At 40.3% G+C, this 15,113-nt stretch overlaps 1 protein-coding gene across 5 annotated transcripts in view; it reads left to right on the top strand.

Annotated features, from left to right (window-relative positions):
• Nucleotides 1-15,113, top strand: part of GLI3 (GLI family zinc finger 3) — a 207,164-nt gene that overhangs the window by 119,456 nt on the left and 72,595 nt on the right. The gene's annotated exons all lie outside the window — the stretch shown is intronic.

Here is a 15,113-nt window from a genome sequence, read left to right as displayed (position 1 = left end):
AAATGCTTAGACAAAAATGTTCATGGGCAAAACCTTTGAGAACATGTGGATCATTACCTTAATTTAACAGTTAAACAAAAATATACAGAATAGCTGCAGTGCTTGCGTTCTGCTGCTTGAAATTTCTATTATCTCATTCTGTTATCAGCTGCAAAGAATGCAAGCTCTAAATATAGCACACATTCAAAGGCTCTGAGCCTGTGGTTTCTTGGACAAAATTCCTGTGTTCTTTGTGCTGTAGTCAGCAGTATTAGTCGAGTGAGCAGATATTGACTGTGGTATTCATGTGCAGTGAACCAGAAGCAAGCCAACTCTATAGAGGCTGCTGTCAAACTTGTTGCAGTAGCCTGTGAGGTACTGGACTGTGACAGACTCCTTTTTTTTCAGTACAATTCTTCCACTCATGTTAAATCTTGCTTCAAAGAGAACTGAAATGTTACAGTCTTAGTGGGGATTTTTCTCTTTTTTATTCCTTCTTTTTTTAAAGTGTACCTGTGAGATTCCTGTGTTGTGAATTGGAAGTTCCCTAAAGTTAGAGTAGGTATAAACTCCAAGAAATGTGAGTGATGAATAGGATGTGTTGTAGGAACACAGAGTATCTTCATCACACTCTCACACAATCTTTCCCTGACTTAGAGTCCATCCTCCCCCAACAAAGACATCAAGTCCTTGAATCTTGGAGTATAGATTGAATGTAGTTGAGACTTTTTCTTTCCCAAAGGATGAAAAGACAGAAGTTAAATTAACACCTTGTTTCCCTTTTTGCCCCCACCTACTCATCTCACTACATATTTTTATATATATATATATATATATATGTATGTGTGTGTAAGCCTATATTTGTTTACATATGTGTAGCAAAACATAGGTTGTTGAAGCTGTGCTTCTGAGATGTAAGACACTAACTAGCCATCCCTTGTATATTCTGTGTTATGTGATGCTCGGAAAAAAACCCCAATGATCCCTTAATTTTACTGAAAGGATTGTGTTCAATGGGTGTTTTATCACTGCGCCTTGGGCCAGGTTGAGCTATCATTGATGACTGATGTTATTAATTAATAGAGGAAACAATTTAAAGAAAAATGTTATTCTGTTTGATTTTTGCTTTTAGCATGCATGACCAAGAAATGGCTTGGGACCTTATTTTAGAGTAAGGTTTACATTGAAGCTGGGCCCTATGAAGTTGCCATTAAAGAGCAGGAGCTTAATCCCTTCTAGCACCGAATGTGTAGGTCTGAATTTACAATAGATTATGACCGCATTTATAGTCAGTTTTATAGGGGTATTGGCAATTTTCTGGAGACTCTGTGGAGGTTAGACACAGAGGCAAAACATCCTGCAGCCCATGAGTCAGGAGTACAAAGCTTCTGAAGGAATGAACTAACCTATCATCTTCTTGAAAGCATTATTTATGAGGTGTTGTGACCACTGGTGTTAAGGATCAACAGAAAATTAGGGAGTATTTCACATAAGGGAGAGTTTCTAAACATATCAGATTTAAGTGGCTATCTCTTTAAAGATGCACATCTTTCAGTCCTGTATCTCCTGTTGAAATTCAGCCTAGATTTATCATGCCTTTTCCACTGGCCCGTGGAAGAAAAGGTTGATAGTCTAGTCCAGTTTATAGAGGCCACCAACGCAAATAGCCCCATTTAAAAACATTGTAGACAGATTCAGCAGAGAGAGCAGGAGCTGAATGACCAAGGTGTTCTTTGCTTTACTCTGGAAGATCACTATCAGCATATATCATCAAGACAGTACCAAGAAAGCTAGTGTAGCCTGCCTCTGTCTTCGTTTGTTCCTTGAACATGTTTGTTCCTTGGACATCAGGCTTCGACTCTGACACCTATTCTGGGAACTGTGTTTCTACTCCTGTGGTTTAGACTGAATTGCAGAGATGCTGAGGGAGCAGATGCGTAGCTTGTGCAGGTATGTTCCAAGCTGGCCAGTTTGTTCCCCTTAGGCTTTTCATCTACACCCCCAGCTACCTACTCTGTTCAGAGAACTAATAATGCTTCCAGCATATAGATAATGCATTTACCTCAAAGACTTCAAAACTGAATTTACTACTTTTCAAAAAATGTATGCAGCCAGAATATTAATTTCCTTTATGTCTAGTTCTTGTTTTTCATGTATTCTCTCTACAGTCACATTAGAAATGATATTTCCACCCATTTCTGGTTCTTGTGGTTGTTCAAAGTTACAGCTTTGCCCAGGAAATGTTTTTTTCAGCTCCAGTTTTTCACACAAGTAGAGCGAGAATAGCAATGCAAGGACTTTATCTCTTGTTTCTTTTGGTGGCTATGATGTTCCAGCCATTCTATATTTACCAGTTGTTAGGATCAACTTGTAGTCTGGACTACACAGCAGCAAAATGGCTTTCAGCGCTTGTGGGATCAAAAAGCTGGCCTGACTGAGACAAGACTTCTCAGCCCATCATGAGAACTGAATGTTTCCCTGATCTTCTCTGGTTGCACCTCAGCCAGCTCCCATACCTGGAGCTTTGACACAGAGCTCTGGCAGAGAAAATACAAGAAAGGGCTGTTAGCAGAATATCTCTCTTCCTCCCTTGTACCTTAGCAGTGTTCACCTTGGATATAAGTGGTGCTTCGTATACCTGTGAATCCTGCTGCCCTCATGGATGTTGGTGCTGATCTGTGACTTGCACACCTGCTGTTTGTGGTGGTGCTCGGAGGATGGGAAAAGCTTGGAAGTTGTGTTTTCATAAGTTCACCCCTTGACTCCAGTCCTGGGTACAGCATACATCTGTACTGTACAGCTGATATTTATCACTCAGGTGCATTCTCAAAATGGCTTTTCTTTCCCAAACCATGTGTTTGTCTAGGGGAAGGGGAGGAGGACGCATTTCAGAAAATAATCTGTGTGTTTTATACAGAAATGTGTAAATGTAGAATTTTATACAGGAGTTTCTGTAGATTTGTGTAATTTTTTTTTCTGCTGCAGGTAGTTTTAGATGAGAAATTCTTGCTGATATTCTGTTCAGTAACAGTCACTAATCCCTGTGAATATCAATTTTGGGCTGTCTGTTGATGATAATACAGAGATTTGAAGCAAATCCAGCCATACCTCAACAGAAATGATTAATACTGAACCGTCACATCACTGTTTCCGTCAGGACTGTAGCCCTGTAAAGTTAGAATTTTAGTCAAATGTTCCTTCCACAACCAAATATGGGTAGCAAGTGCAGTAGGAGAAATTTTCAGTCACTGAATTTCTCTTTTGTTATTGCCAACTTGGTTTTGTTTTAAACAGTGATTATTTTATCATATAAAAGAATTAAAGAAGAGATTTCTTTCTTCCCCAGATCCCAGTTTTGTAATATTGTGGACGTGACTTAGAGCAGACACTGGAAACGAAACGGTTTGTTTTGGTTTGGTTTTGAATTTGGGAAAAGAGTGTTTCTCAGCATCACAGAACAGATGTTGAGGACAGTATTCACTTGAAGTAATGTGAGAAGCTTTTCAGGTGCTTTTCCAGGAGAAGGAACACCTGCCTTAATGTGAGGAAGGAGTTAAGGGAAAAAAAGCTAAAATTTGCTGAAACAATAGTGAGCATAGCATTCTTGAGTTTGAGGTAGGGGGAGTTTAGAAAAATCATAAGTGAATGAATGAGGAGAAAGGTTCCAAAGTACTAAAAGTGGTAAAAGCTTCATTTTCTAAAAATAAAAAAACCCCCATTACATTATGAGACTAATAACACATTAATTAAAAATACTGTTTTTCAAGAGAACAAAGTATTTGTGAAATTCATACATCAGTCAATTTCAAAGTTTAATTTTACTGTCATGGGTCATACCCATCACAAGAAAAACTTCCCATGAATAGCACATGAGTTTTTTTGAGATTTAGGACAAGCCTCAAGCTCTTCTTTCTGGTCAGATAATCCCCCTGGTGGATGCAGTAATCTGGTCCTCATGCTGTGGGAGTGGATCCTAATTAGCAATGCTGTTTTTCCATGGAGAGTATTGCTGCACACAGGCAGGGGCACTCTTTGCATGCAGACTGCATCCTCTTCTCATCTGTGAATGGTAGAGAGAGAAATGAGGAGAAATTGTAAAATTGAAACCATTTCAACTCTCTTAGTTTTGTACCATTTGGTTGTATTTCTTTTTCTCCCAATCATGCATACATGTATGAATGTGTACTTTCTCTGTCCTGCATAACGACTTCAAGGGTATTTTTTAAAGACCTAAAGGCATTTTCTGAGTGCTTTTGAACCAGCTCACTATTTACCGGTGTATTGCTTTTATAGAGGTCGTCTTTGATGAGTTTTTTGTCATATGCCCCCACTGAAGTTTCAGTGTACTCAAGCATTAGAAAAACCACTATTTGAGCGTCTTTGTTTTCTTTGTTGAGCTGTTTATTTTGCTTTCTTCCCACACAGTTCCCTGGCCTCACTCTGACAACTGCTTTTCTGCATGAATTACATTCCTCGGGGCCGCAAGTCTCCTAATTCTTCCAGTCGATTTGATTCCTGCCTGTGTGATTAGTCCTCTGCTCCAACACACAGTTGGTCTTTGCCGAGCAGGCTGCTTGCTAAGTGCCTTTAACATGAAGACCTAACTACATTTTTTAACCTCATTAGTGTGTAGGGCACTGCTTCATTCCAGCTTAATAACATGGCCACTATTGAATCATCACTTGCTCTAAAATAGGTTACAAAAAGGTTACCTAAGTTGTCTGTTTTTGTTTTTGTATGACTCTGCTTTTGCCGGGTAAGTTTCTTTCAGCACATGTCCATTTTTTAGCATGTAAGTTGCTTTTTTGAAAGGAGACCCATAGATTCTACTGAGGTAGATTTATGGCGTTAAGAAATTTTATATTTGTATGTTCAAAAAGAAACTCAGCACATATTCTGAAATAGTAAAACTAAGTAATAAAAGCGGTAAGAAAATGTGGGTTTGGAAGAAAATGGGAAGAAGGCTTGGGGGAAAAATTTCCTACTTGTTTCAGCTTTAGAGTTATAAAGGCTTCATCCTTACCAGTTTAAATACAGACTTTTCACTATAATGCTGGATCTACAGCAATGCAGCCACAGTCTGCAGGGCTTCACTTTGTCTCATGGGTGAAATTCTCAGCTGAATGCATTGCTACTAAAATTTAGATTTCAGTTACAGTTGTATATAAACTTAAATGGAAAAAAACATTCGAGGACTTCCAAATGTTGTAAAGGCAACAGAAAAGTTTCCTAAGAAGACAGTATCACTGGAGAGCTGGGGGAAGAAAGGAGGCAGTGGGTCACATGCCACTTGTGATGGTGCATTTGTGCAGTTGCATAGCACAGCCACTCAGAGGGTGAGACTTCATGATTAATGGTGTTTATTCTTGACAGAAGCCTCCTTTATTTATCTGCAATACAGTTTAGTGATTTTATCAGTCACCTGAATAAAAAATATTCAGTCATACCAATATTGCAGTGTAAATTGAGTAGAGTCACTTTTTATTATATCTTTCAGCCTTATCATCTGCACAGTAATTTTCTAGCAGGGGTTTGATATAGAAAGGCTGGATTTAGCTGTACTTGACACAAAGCCTCTTCAATTTCCCCTAAAAGTTCAGGCTACTCTTAGAAATGTGTATAAATATATATATATAAAAATATATATATATATAAATATATATATAACCCTCTTATCCCAGCAATTTCAGTATTTGAAAGAATAAAGATAAAATGCGCAAACCTGGATGTGAGAAATGTTGTTCATATGAAAACATCTAATAGCTCTGAAGCCACTGGTGAAATGCTCTTTAGTGTTTAAGCTTGTGGCTTAGTGCAGTTCTCTTTGCATGGCTACGTAGTCTGACTTTCTTCTAATCAATCATCATCCAACTCCAATCAGCATACAGGCAGAGCCTATCGTTCATCCCGGGTGTAATTTCAGAGTTGAGGACTATAATGGCAACATACAGCACATTAGTCACTGCGATAACAGCTAGTGGCACTCCTGAGGAAGGGGGAGGACGGGGAAGAAGGGGAATAAAATTCTTCTCATTCTCACAGTGCATTAGTGAAATAGGAGCAACTGTTAAAACAAATGTTTATTCAATTAGCTGGCTTAACAGCATTAAGTGTGAGAAAGCTTCTGACACTCCTTTGACCCACTTTTTCTGAGGGGGGAGAGGAGGGCCAAGGGAGGCAAGAAGGGGTACATTACTGTGGTCCAGATTTTTGTATATGTCCACATACTCATATGATGGTGCCTCTGTGGTTAAATACTTGAAGGGATGGCAGGCTCTGCCTGTAACCTAGAGGAAGCTAAAATTTGAATAGCAAATGAGCCCACCTCTAGAGCATCGGAAGACAATTGCAGAGCAGAGAAGTTTGCTATAGGAATGCAGTTGGTAATTTCGCTGCCCAGACTGTTATTACTAAAAACAGGTAATGAGTAGGATGTAGAGCTTTTCGATGTTCCTGCTGCACTTTGTGCTACAGCATAGTTTGAAGAGGAAATGGTGTGTGGAGGACCGTTGTAGCCTTGCTTGTCCTGTGCATCTGTTTTATATTCATGATGATGATTTCTGCATCAAATGCAACATTGATACATTATCCTCCATATATTAATGACCACAAGTAAACTTGGAGCCAGCTGAAGGCAGGGGAGGAAAAATTTACCAGCACTGAGTTTGGGCAGTGCTGTGAAGGTATAAGGTATTATTTACTTATAAGTAGTAAGTAATCAGTGCAAGCTGACCAAAATAAGACAATACCTTGGTAAGGGTCTAGCAGAAGCAAGTGATGGAAATCACATGTTACCATTACTTTTATTTACTGTTTACATTACTGCAGTGTCCAACAGCTCTGTGCAGGATTGGAGCTCTGCTGAGTGTTGTGCAAATACAAAGAGCTCTGCCAGGAAGAGCTCACAGTCAGACATCTTTGGCAAATGAACTCTGGTGAGTCAGCTCTGATGGCCTTAGGGGTTTCCAGCCCCAGCTGTTTTTCTTGCCCTGGGGATTATCCCTTGTCTCGCAGCAGGATTGTGTGCCTTTGCCCCATTTACAGTCTCACAGCTTTGCTCTGGCTCCCTGAAACTGGGCAATGAAGTGGTCAGAGGCAGAGATGTGCTGCCTGGGAGGGGCACCAGCTGGATACTCAGAGCTTACACAGCTGCCGCAAAATTTGCCAGATAACCTCTGGTAGAAGCCTAGAATGGGCAAGTGGCGTTTGGAGGGAGTAGTTGGTTACTTTTCTGTATGTTTGCGTCCTCTGTACAAGCAAAGAAATTGCCAAGTAAATCCATATAATCCTCCCCCAGACACTGATTTCTTTGCAGCATCCTGAGAAGGATTTGGAAGAAAGGAGAGGAAAGCTGGGCTGCTCTGTAGTGCAAAGGCCAAGTGGACAGTGTTTCAGAGCAGTGCCAGGAGGCAGCAACAATGGTGGGTGGATGGAAGGAAGAGGAAAAAGAGAGGCAGATTGTTGTGGGGAGATTACCAGCATGTGAGGAAGAGAACAGGAAGACTGGACTTCAGAAATACTGGGGGACAGTAGATAGTTTTATTTGCATTTTTCATAACAAAGAAAATTAAACAGTCAAAACTGTATCAGCATACACATTTAAGGAATACATGTCAAGACTCCAAGTCAAGACTGTATCACCTGAAGCAGCAGTTGCTTGCTGTAGTCAGTACAGGTGTTACTGTGGGCTGAAAGTCACCAGTGTTAGAGCTGACCTTATGTAAACAGCATGTTAAATAACAAAATGAATATTCATTGCTTTTCATGGCATAAACTATTCTTGAGGAAATCCACAAGCTGATGGTTGGGTTATTTATGAAGTCTTATAAGTAGCAGACAGTGTATGTAAAAAACCTGGATCTGTGTTCAGGCAGTCTGTCAGTAGAAAAATAGGAATACAGTCACTGACTAAGGATTTAGTGCCTTGATTAATGTAGTCAATTTTTAACTGTAACTACATAATGTTAACACTTCCCAAAGAAGGAAAGGGGAACCAGAGTAATATTCTTTTGCTGTCGGTCATTGCCTAATTGTCGTGCATGATTTCCCTCACCATGAACATCTCTTGTACAGTCATTTGTGTCCTCTTTTTTTTGTTTTGGCAATGATGCCTTTTAACTTTATGTGGGAGAAACTTTTTATTCTAACCTCAAGTGAGGTTATTTGTATATTTTAGGAATTTACATACCAGAACTGCACACATTTTGTAAGGCATTGTCCTTCCTTCAGTGAGAAAACATTTATAACATAGGATCTCTTGATCTGACCTTTCAACTGTAGATACTGAACATTTTCCAAGTGCTTTACCACAGTTTTAAAGATGGGGAAAGAGTGGAAAACAACAAACTTGTGCAAGGTGGACAGCAGATAAGTGTTGGAAACCAAACCAGAGCCTGTGTACCTTAAACCCTGATGTATCTTCTCTTATATGTGAACTACATAGGCATGGACCCACTCATGATTTATTTGAACATATATCTACTAAGTGAAAGACTGCTACCAAATCAGATTCTGTGACTTACTTCCCTACGCTGACTACAGTTCCAGTGTGAAGTTTGGAGGAAAAGTGAGAAAATATTCACTAGATGTTGACACATGGAAAATGATACAGGAAATCAAGAGGGGTTTTTTGTATTAGGACTTAAAAAACATGCTCATGTTTTCCTTTTTCTTCATTTCCACCATTAAGAAAATATAGTTAACAGTGCTTACTCTTTTGCAGCACTTGAGCTGTTTTGTATGAGGTATGCTCTGACATTTCCATGTATTCAAATAATTTTTTAAATGTTCATAATTACTTGCTTAATTTTCCTAAGTCCAAGAATGTGATATAACAGCTTTGAGGCAGTGAGTGATTCTAGGGGAATGGAGTGCCTATTTGAAGCTAGATTTTCTGAAAAAAATTAGGTATTAAAAATTATATTATTGATTTCCCATAGTATGTATTTATGGGTTTGATTGTTTGCCAATTCAATTAGAAGTGAAAAGAGAAAAGGACTGTGGATTGCATTTTAAAAGTGCTCAGTGCTGGCCTCAATCTCCTTGCATTGAAATCTCAGAGCTCAACTTTATTAATATAAAAACCTTTTGTTAGCCAGTTTTTGGCTGCTGGTTCTGAAGGGTCAGTTTGTACAAGCAACTATGGTAATAAATAAACAATAGAAATTTAACATGGGAGATATTACCAAAGGAATTGAGCCGTGTGCTTTAGAATAGGAGTCACTACATACCAAGAAAGTCTTGTTTGTTTGTCTTCCAGGTTCTACTAGAAATAAAAGTGTTAAATGTTTTGTGGACAGACATCAGAAGATTATTGCAGAAGAAAAAGAAAAAAAGAGGAGTATCATAGGCAGTTTAATGAGTTTAATATTTTTCAATTCTCCAGGCATGACTGAATTGAGAAATTCAGGTATCAGAGAAACAGTGTAGATATCATTGGTATGGGAGTTATGCCATCAATGCTTGCTCCAGCATCGAATAACGTACTGTTAAATGATTAAATATCAAGGTTTGAACTTTGACACGTTCATAATATAACAAGATGGATGAAAAGGCAATAATAAATTAGGTTATGTTACAATATTTCATCCCACTTCGTTGACAAGCTTTGTTCTGTGAGATAGATTATTGTTCCATCTGTAACCTCAGCTCAGTGTCATATTTACAATGTTATAGTTAAGGATCACTTGCTGTTTTCAATATAAATGTATTTTTCAACAGATTCATAAAAGAGCCATTTAAAATTTTATCAGGACAAAACTTGGCATTAAGATTTCCATTCTTGGAGTTATAGTTTCCTTTAAAATCAGAAACGGCTTAAATCACCATGAGTTTTTTTTAAGATAGATTGTGCTTAGAAGAGGTTTTTGTCCAAGCACAGCTTAAAGTTATTTGGAAACCATTTATGACAGATCTCTAACACCAAACCAACCTCAAAAATATTAATCCAGATTTTCCTGTGGCAGAGACCTTTGTGGCTGTTCCGAATGGCTTTACATCTGCTTCCAGAAAACATTGCTATTGAAAAATGCCTGTGGCGAGTGTGGGGGTTGTAGTCAGCCGTGGCGCCTGCTGTAGTTTTCACAGTTGCGAGAGATACAGGAATGGGGACAATTTGCACGGTATTGGTATTTTGGCATGTATTAAAACAGTTCAAGCACTCCAAAGCAAGTAAGTACCCTGAGGCCACTAATTGGCTATAACTGTCATGAGTGGCCTCACCTGAGACCTCTACCAACACCTCAGGCACCCAGGACCTCCTTTTTAGCTGAGCTGCCTGGCTGGTGTTGTAAGTAGTGCCCATATCTGGTCCTGCTCCTGGCTGAGCTTAGGATCTGCACTGTAGGGAGCTGTTCTGGATAGAGCCCTCAGAACTATGGCATAACTTGTCTCCTGACCTGTCTTTGTCCCTGTCTCCTTCTGCGCTTGACTGTCCTAACCCAGACTTGGTTTGTCACTTTGCCTTGTCTCAGACTGCTGATTGACTGTGTAAGCAGCACCTGGCTCTGGTCACTCGCTCAGATCTGGTGGCATGGAGTGCATTGCCCGTGCGTGGCTCCTGGCTTGCCTTTCTTAGGAGGAAGCTGGCCTTTGCTGCTCCCCAGCACCTTGAACTGGGTCTTTTTTCTTTCCATTCCCCCCTTCTCAATTTCTAACTCAGTTCCATGCATGAATCCAAGTAAGATAACTTCATGGACTTTAGGCTAGTCCTCTGATCCTATCAGTAGGGCACTGAGAGGGTGGTTGAAAGGACCCACAGTTAACAAGTTCTGTGCTGGCTTACCTACCCAGGGACTTTCACCTCTAGTCGTAGCCAGACAGCAGTATTTCACCTGTACAAGTTAGCTGTTCCATTAATACCAAAGAAAGGGATAAGATTTGAATTTGGGCAGTCTGATCTTCCTCGTTGTAAAACTGGCTAATGCTTAAAAATAGCCTGAAGTATCCCAGTATCCCAGTTCTTTCTGCTGTTGGAAAGAATGTGTGATCCTTTCAAGATAATACTAGGTAATGATCTGTGCATGCAGATCATTTTGAAATATGTATAACTTGCTCGTTCTTGCCTCATCAACTCTCAGATTCCCATGATCTTCCTTCACCAGTTAAAAAAGGGCTGTATGGGCTGAAAAGGGAATTGCATTTGATTCAGTTTTTGTGGTGGTTAAAATCCAAACCTGCTGCTAGTCAGTCTTCTTGTGCAGAGTTCATTTATTGAAGCTGTAAGTGACAAAACAAAATGACACGTGGTTTTCATGAGTAATAACTGAAATCCCACAGGTAGCTCACCTGTGGTTCAGCAGTGATCAGAAAAAAAAATCATTAAAAAAAAAAGTGACTTCACACATACTGTGATTTGCCCTATAACTGATGCTGTTCATAGCTGCTGAACTGGTGTGACTATGTAAGTTTTCAAGACTGTGTAGACACCTCTGCAACATTCATCAAAATAAAGTCATAACTAGTAGGAAAAAAAACACCTGTTTGCCCTTACACTGATCTCACTGCCTCATCACATGTGTGCCATTCACAGGCTGAGTGCTTGAGATTCCCCGTGGCATCAGAGTTGGGACAGGAAGAAGCTGTCAGGCTGGATGTGTATGGGGAGTGGGAAGTCCTGTGTAGATATGGAAGCTGTGTGACACTCATGATATTTCAGTACCTTAGCAGTGAACAGGAAGGCCTTCTGGACTGAAAGGAGGAGATGCCGTCACAGCCAGCCCTGGACTCAGTTCCTTCTCATTTATGTCAGGGTTGTAGATATAATCAAGGTTACTGAGAAAATAATAAAATCATCCTCATGTGCTAGGATAAAAATTAGTGGTGAAACACAGCCATAGGATCTCCTTTACACACAAACCTGGAGACCTTCAACTTCAAGTATGTATTGAAAGTATGATGAGCTTGGTATTAAATTTGAGTTGAGTTTTCAGGATCTCTAGAAGTAGACACAGAGGTTCTGATTCAGAAAAGAGCATGCATCTGCTTCGCTCCCTCCCATAAGTGGTCTGAATATGTTGTATAACAGAAGAACCCCTGCACAGGAGAAGATCCAGGGCAAGTTCTGCCTTCACACAGTTTACAGGTGAGCCATAAATTGTCAGGCAGTATCACTGAAAATCTCCTTGCCTCTTCTTGTGCTGAAGCCTCATTGCATCCCATGAAGCAGCCTCAGACCCAAGGCAGAACACCATTCAGCAGGATGCATGGCTAGTTTGAAGGATGCTGGGCCAAAGGGTCCTGAGTTTGAAGGAGGGTCCCCAGCTTCTTTCCCTGCTCATGACATCAGAGTTGGACTAGATGACCTGTAAAGGTACCTTCCAATCCAAACCATTCTATTATTCTATACATGTGAAATAAAAATTATGGGGATGGACTGACACCCACATCTGGAGATTTTATTTCCTTGTTACTGAATGGGTATCTGCAGAGCCACTCCCAGGCCGTCTGTTTGCTGTTTACAGGACAAAAGTCATTATTTATTGGTATACAATGAGGTTGCAAAACAGCAATAAAGGTGTTTGGCAGCACCCTTTCTAAAAGCTACATTTTAGTTTGAAGGAGGGAGTTAATACTTGTGAAAGATGTTCACCGTAGTTTAAGCAGAGAGGGAAAGGAGGGATATGTGATGTTTATTGGAATAAATCAGGATGACTCAAATTGTAGGACTAAGAGCGGATGAAAAAGGTAGGAGGGAAAACGGGTCTGTAGGGAAAGGAGGGTCTGGGAACACAGAGAATTGAGAAAAGTCCAGACTGAAAGTGAGCACAGAAGTTAGCAGCATCTTAAAATCAGATGCTGGAGAGAAATTAGGAAACATTAGAGTCCAGAGCTGGGAATTCTTTATGGAATCTGATGACTCCTTATTTCTGCCTCAGATAATACTGTTTATATGCCAGCTGTTGATTGATGATACCCAGGTCAGTGTCCTTTCCCTAGCATCCTAGGAAAACCGTGGAGCTCAGAGGAGAGAGAGAGAGAGAAAGAGGCAGGGCTGAGGAGGAGAAGAGCGGCTGAGTCCTGGTGTCCTTGAATGGCTCTTGTTGGATCTGGAGGGAGAAGCTGACAGCCTGGCTCCTAATCTTGCTCCTGCGGCAGCATTTGGCTGTTGGCCGGCTGGAGAGTGAATCACTGAGGCCAATACAGACTTTCAGCCTTCTTGCCTAAGCATTTAAACAGTTTTTTGTTCAATATGCACCAGATAAGGCCAGGGCCCCAGCTTGCCTGCATGCTCTTCATGTTTCTAACTGTGAATTGGAATCCCATTTAAAAAAATCCCTTGTAAAATAATCCAAACTTAGTTTCTTTGTTACTCTTGTATTAAATTTCCTGTACTACTGTATTTTCCTCTCTCCCAGGATGGGAAATTCACTCTGTAATGTGATACCCAGCTGTGGTACTTTTGCTTCCTACATCACCACGATTTTTAAAGCTCCTGCCTACCAAACTTGGCCTCACAGGGAACCAGGAGACAACGAATGTTTCATGTCTGGTGAGGTTTCATAGTACCAAGATAAAATATGCTCTTCCACTGTAAAACAAAGTTACTTTAGAACTATGTAGACAAAAAGTTCTCTGAGGAAAGGAGATGTCTGGTTTGCACAGTGGTGGAAAGTGGCTTCCGGTTTCAGATTCTCAGTGCATTTCAAATATGGTGAAGGCATGCTAGTGAGTTACTTAGTTTTATGTGGGTCACTTGCTCAGGTGCCAGAGGAATGACTGCACTGTTGGTACCTGCTGCTAATGCAAAATGCAGCTCTCTAACAAACTTTGGAGTTAGGAGGTATTTTCATACAGGAAGGCTAAACAGGCTTACCTTGCAGAAAGCTGTAGGAGGGCAAGAAACACAAAAAAAGTCAAATAGGAAAGGCAAGGGAAAAGAGGGAGAAAAACACATCAGGAGAAATCTTCATTCCTCAGGTTTTACAAGCCCTCATGGATTTAGTGGCACGGAAGCTGGCGTCATGTTAGGAATTCATGACTTTGATCACTGTCCCACTCATATGCTAGCGTTTCTGAGCTGATGGCAGGGCAGAATTGGCTCCGATGTAAGATTATGTTCTGTTGGCCTTTTAGGTGATGACAACTACCTCCATTGATCATGATATGTGTACGTTAAAGGAAAAAAAATACATTTCTTGTTTGATTACTCTTTGTAAGCCAACAGCATCAAAGGAACAGGCTGCCCTCACTGCTCTCACAGCTGCTGCCTGTGTCTGTGCTATATATATGCTAAATTAATTGGAAAAACAGGGACAAAAAGGCATTTAGTTCAGGTCAGCCAGTTGGACTACAGCAAATGCATGACAGGCTTAATCATTGTCTTTCACCAAAGAGCAGGTTGGCAAGGGTACGGCACTCCAACCCCTTCTGATGAAATTTGAACTTTTTCCAGTGCCTTTGGAGATGGGGTGCTGTGAGAGAAAAGTCTCTAAGCAGAGCCCAGACGCTGTCATATCAACAGGGTGGGATGATGGGGAGGGTTACAGCAGGTTATTTATCTTTTGTCAGCTGTGAACTCAGCTTTCAGCCTTGGTTCATCACACATAGCGTGAGAGGGCACCACAGCTTTCCCTTCACAAAAATGAGTAGTTAATTAATGGGGTCTTGTTAAAAAACGTTGGTCTCTGGTGCCATACTAAAAACATACATATGCAGCAATCTTTCTTCCTCTGCCACGAAGTTTTGTGCATTTTTCATGGGAAGGGACAGCAACAAAAAAATGCTCCAAAGGACCTATCCGTTTTAATGGCTTACAAAGTTTGGGACTCCTGAAATGATTTCTATATAGACATGCCATCTTGCACTTTCAGAAAGTAAGCCGGCAAATGAAGGGCATGGGTGCAGTGTGGCTCTCAAAGCTCCTTTTTCAATAGCCACATTGTTTTGAAGATGTAAATGATTCTGAATCTCAGTATGTATTTCATATTGCAGTAAGAATTACTATGTAATACAGTGTGCATATTTTGTACTAATTGAAGTGATTTTCTCCTTAACTGCTTGGGGAAAGGGTACTGAGGGGTGTAAAGATTAAAACAAATATAAAATCATGTTAAAATTGGTCAGAGAAATGTTGCTAATAATGGGTACAGAGAAGAATTAATTTCCCATCCTTTTTCTTTCCAGGCAGTTGACTT

Source organism: Corvus kubaryi, unplaced genomic scaffold, assembly GCF_017639235.1.
Source record: "Corvus kubaryi isolate FWS band 111438036 unplaced genomic scaffold, C.kubaryi_AGA036_p1.0 37398, whole genome shotgun sequence".
NCBI lineage: Eukaryota > Metazoa > Chordata > Aves > Passeriformes > Corvidae > Corvus > Corvus kubaryi.
Note: the sequence above shows the minus strand (reverse complement) of the source record. Positions and strands in the feature narration are given on the sequence as shown.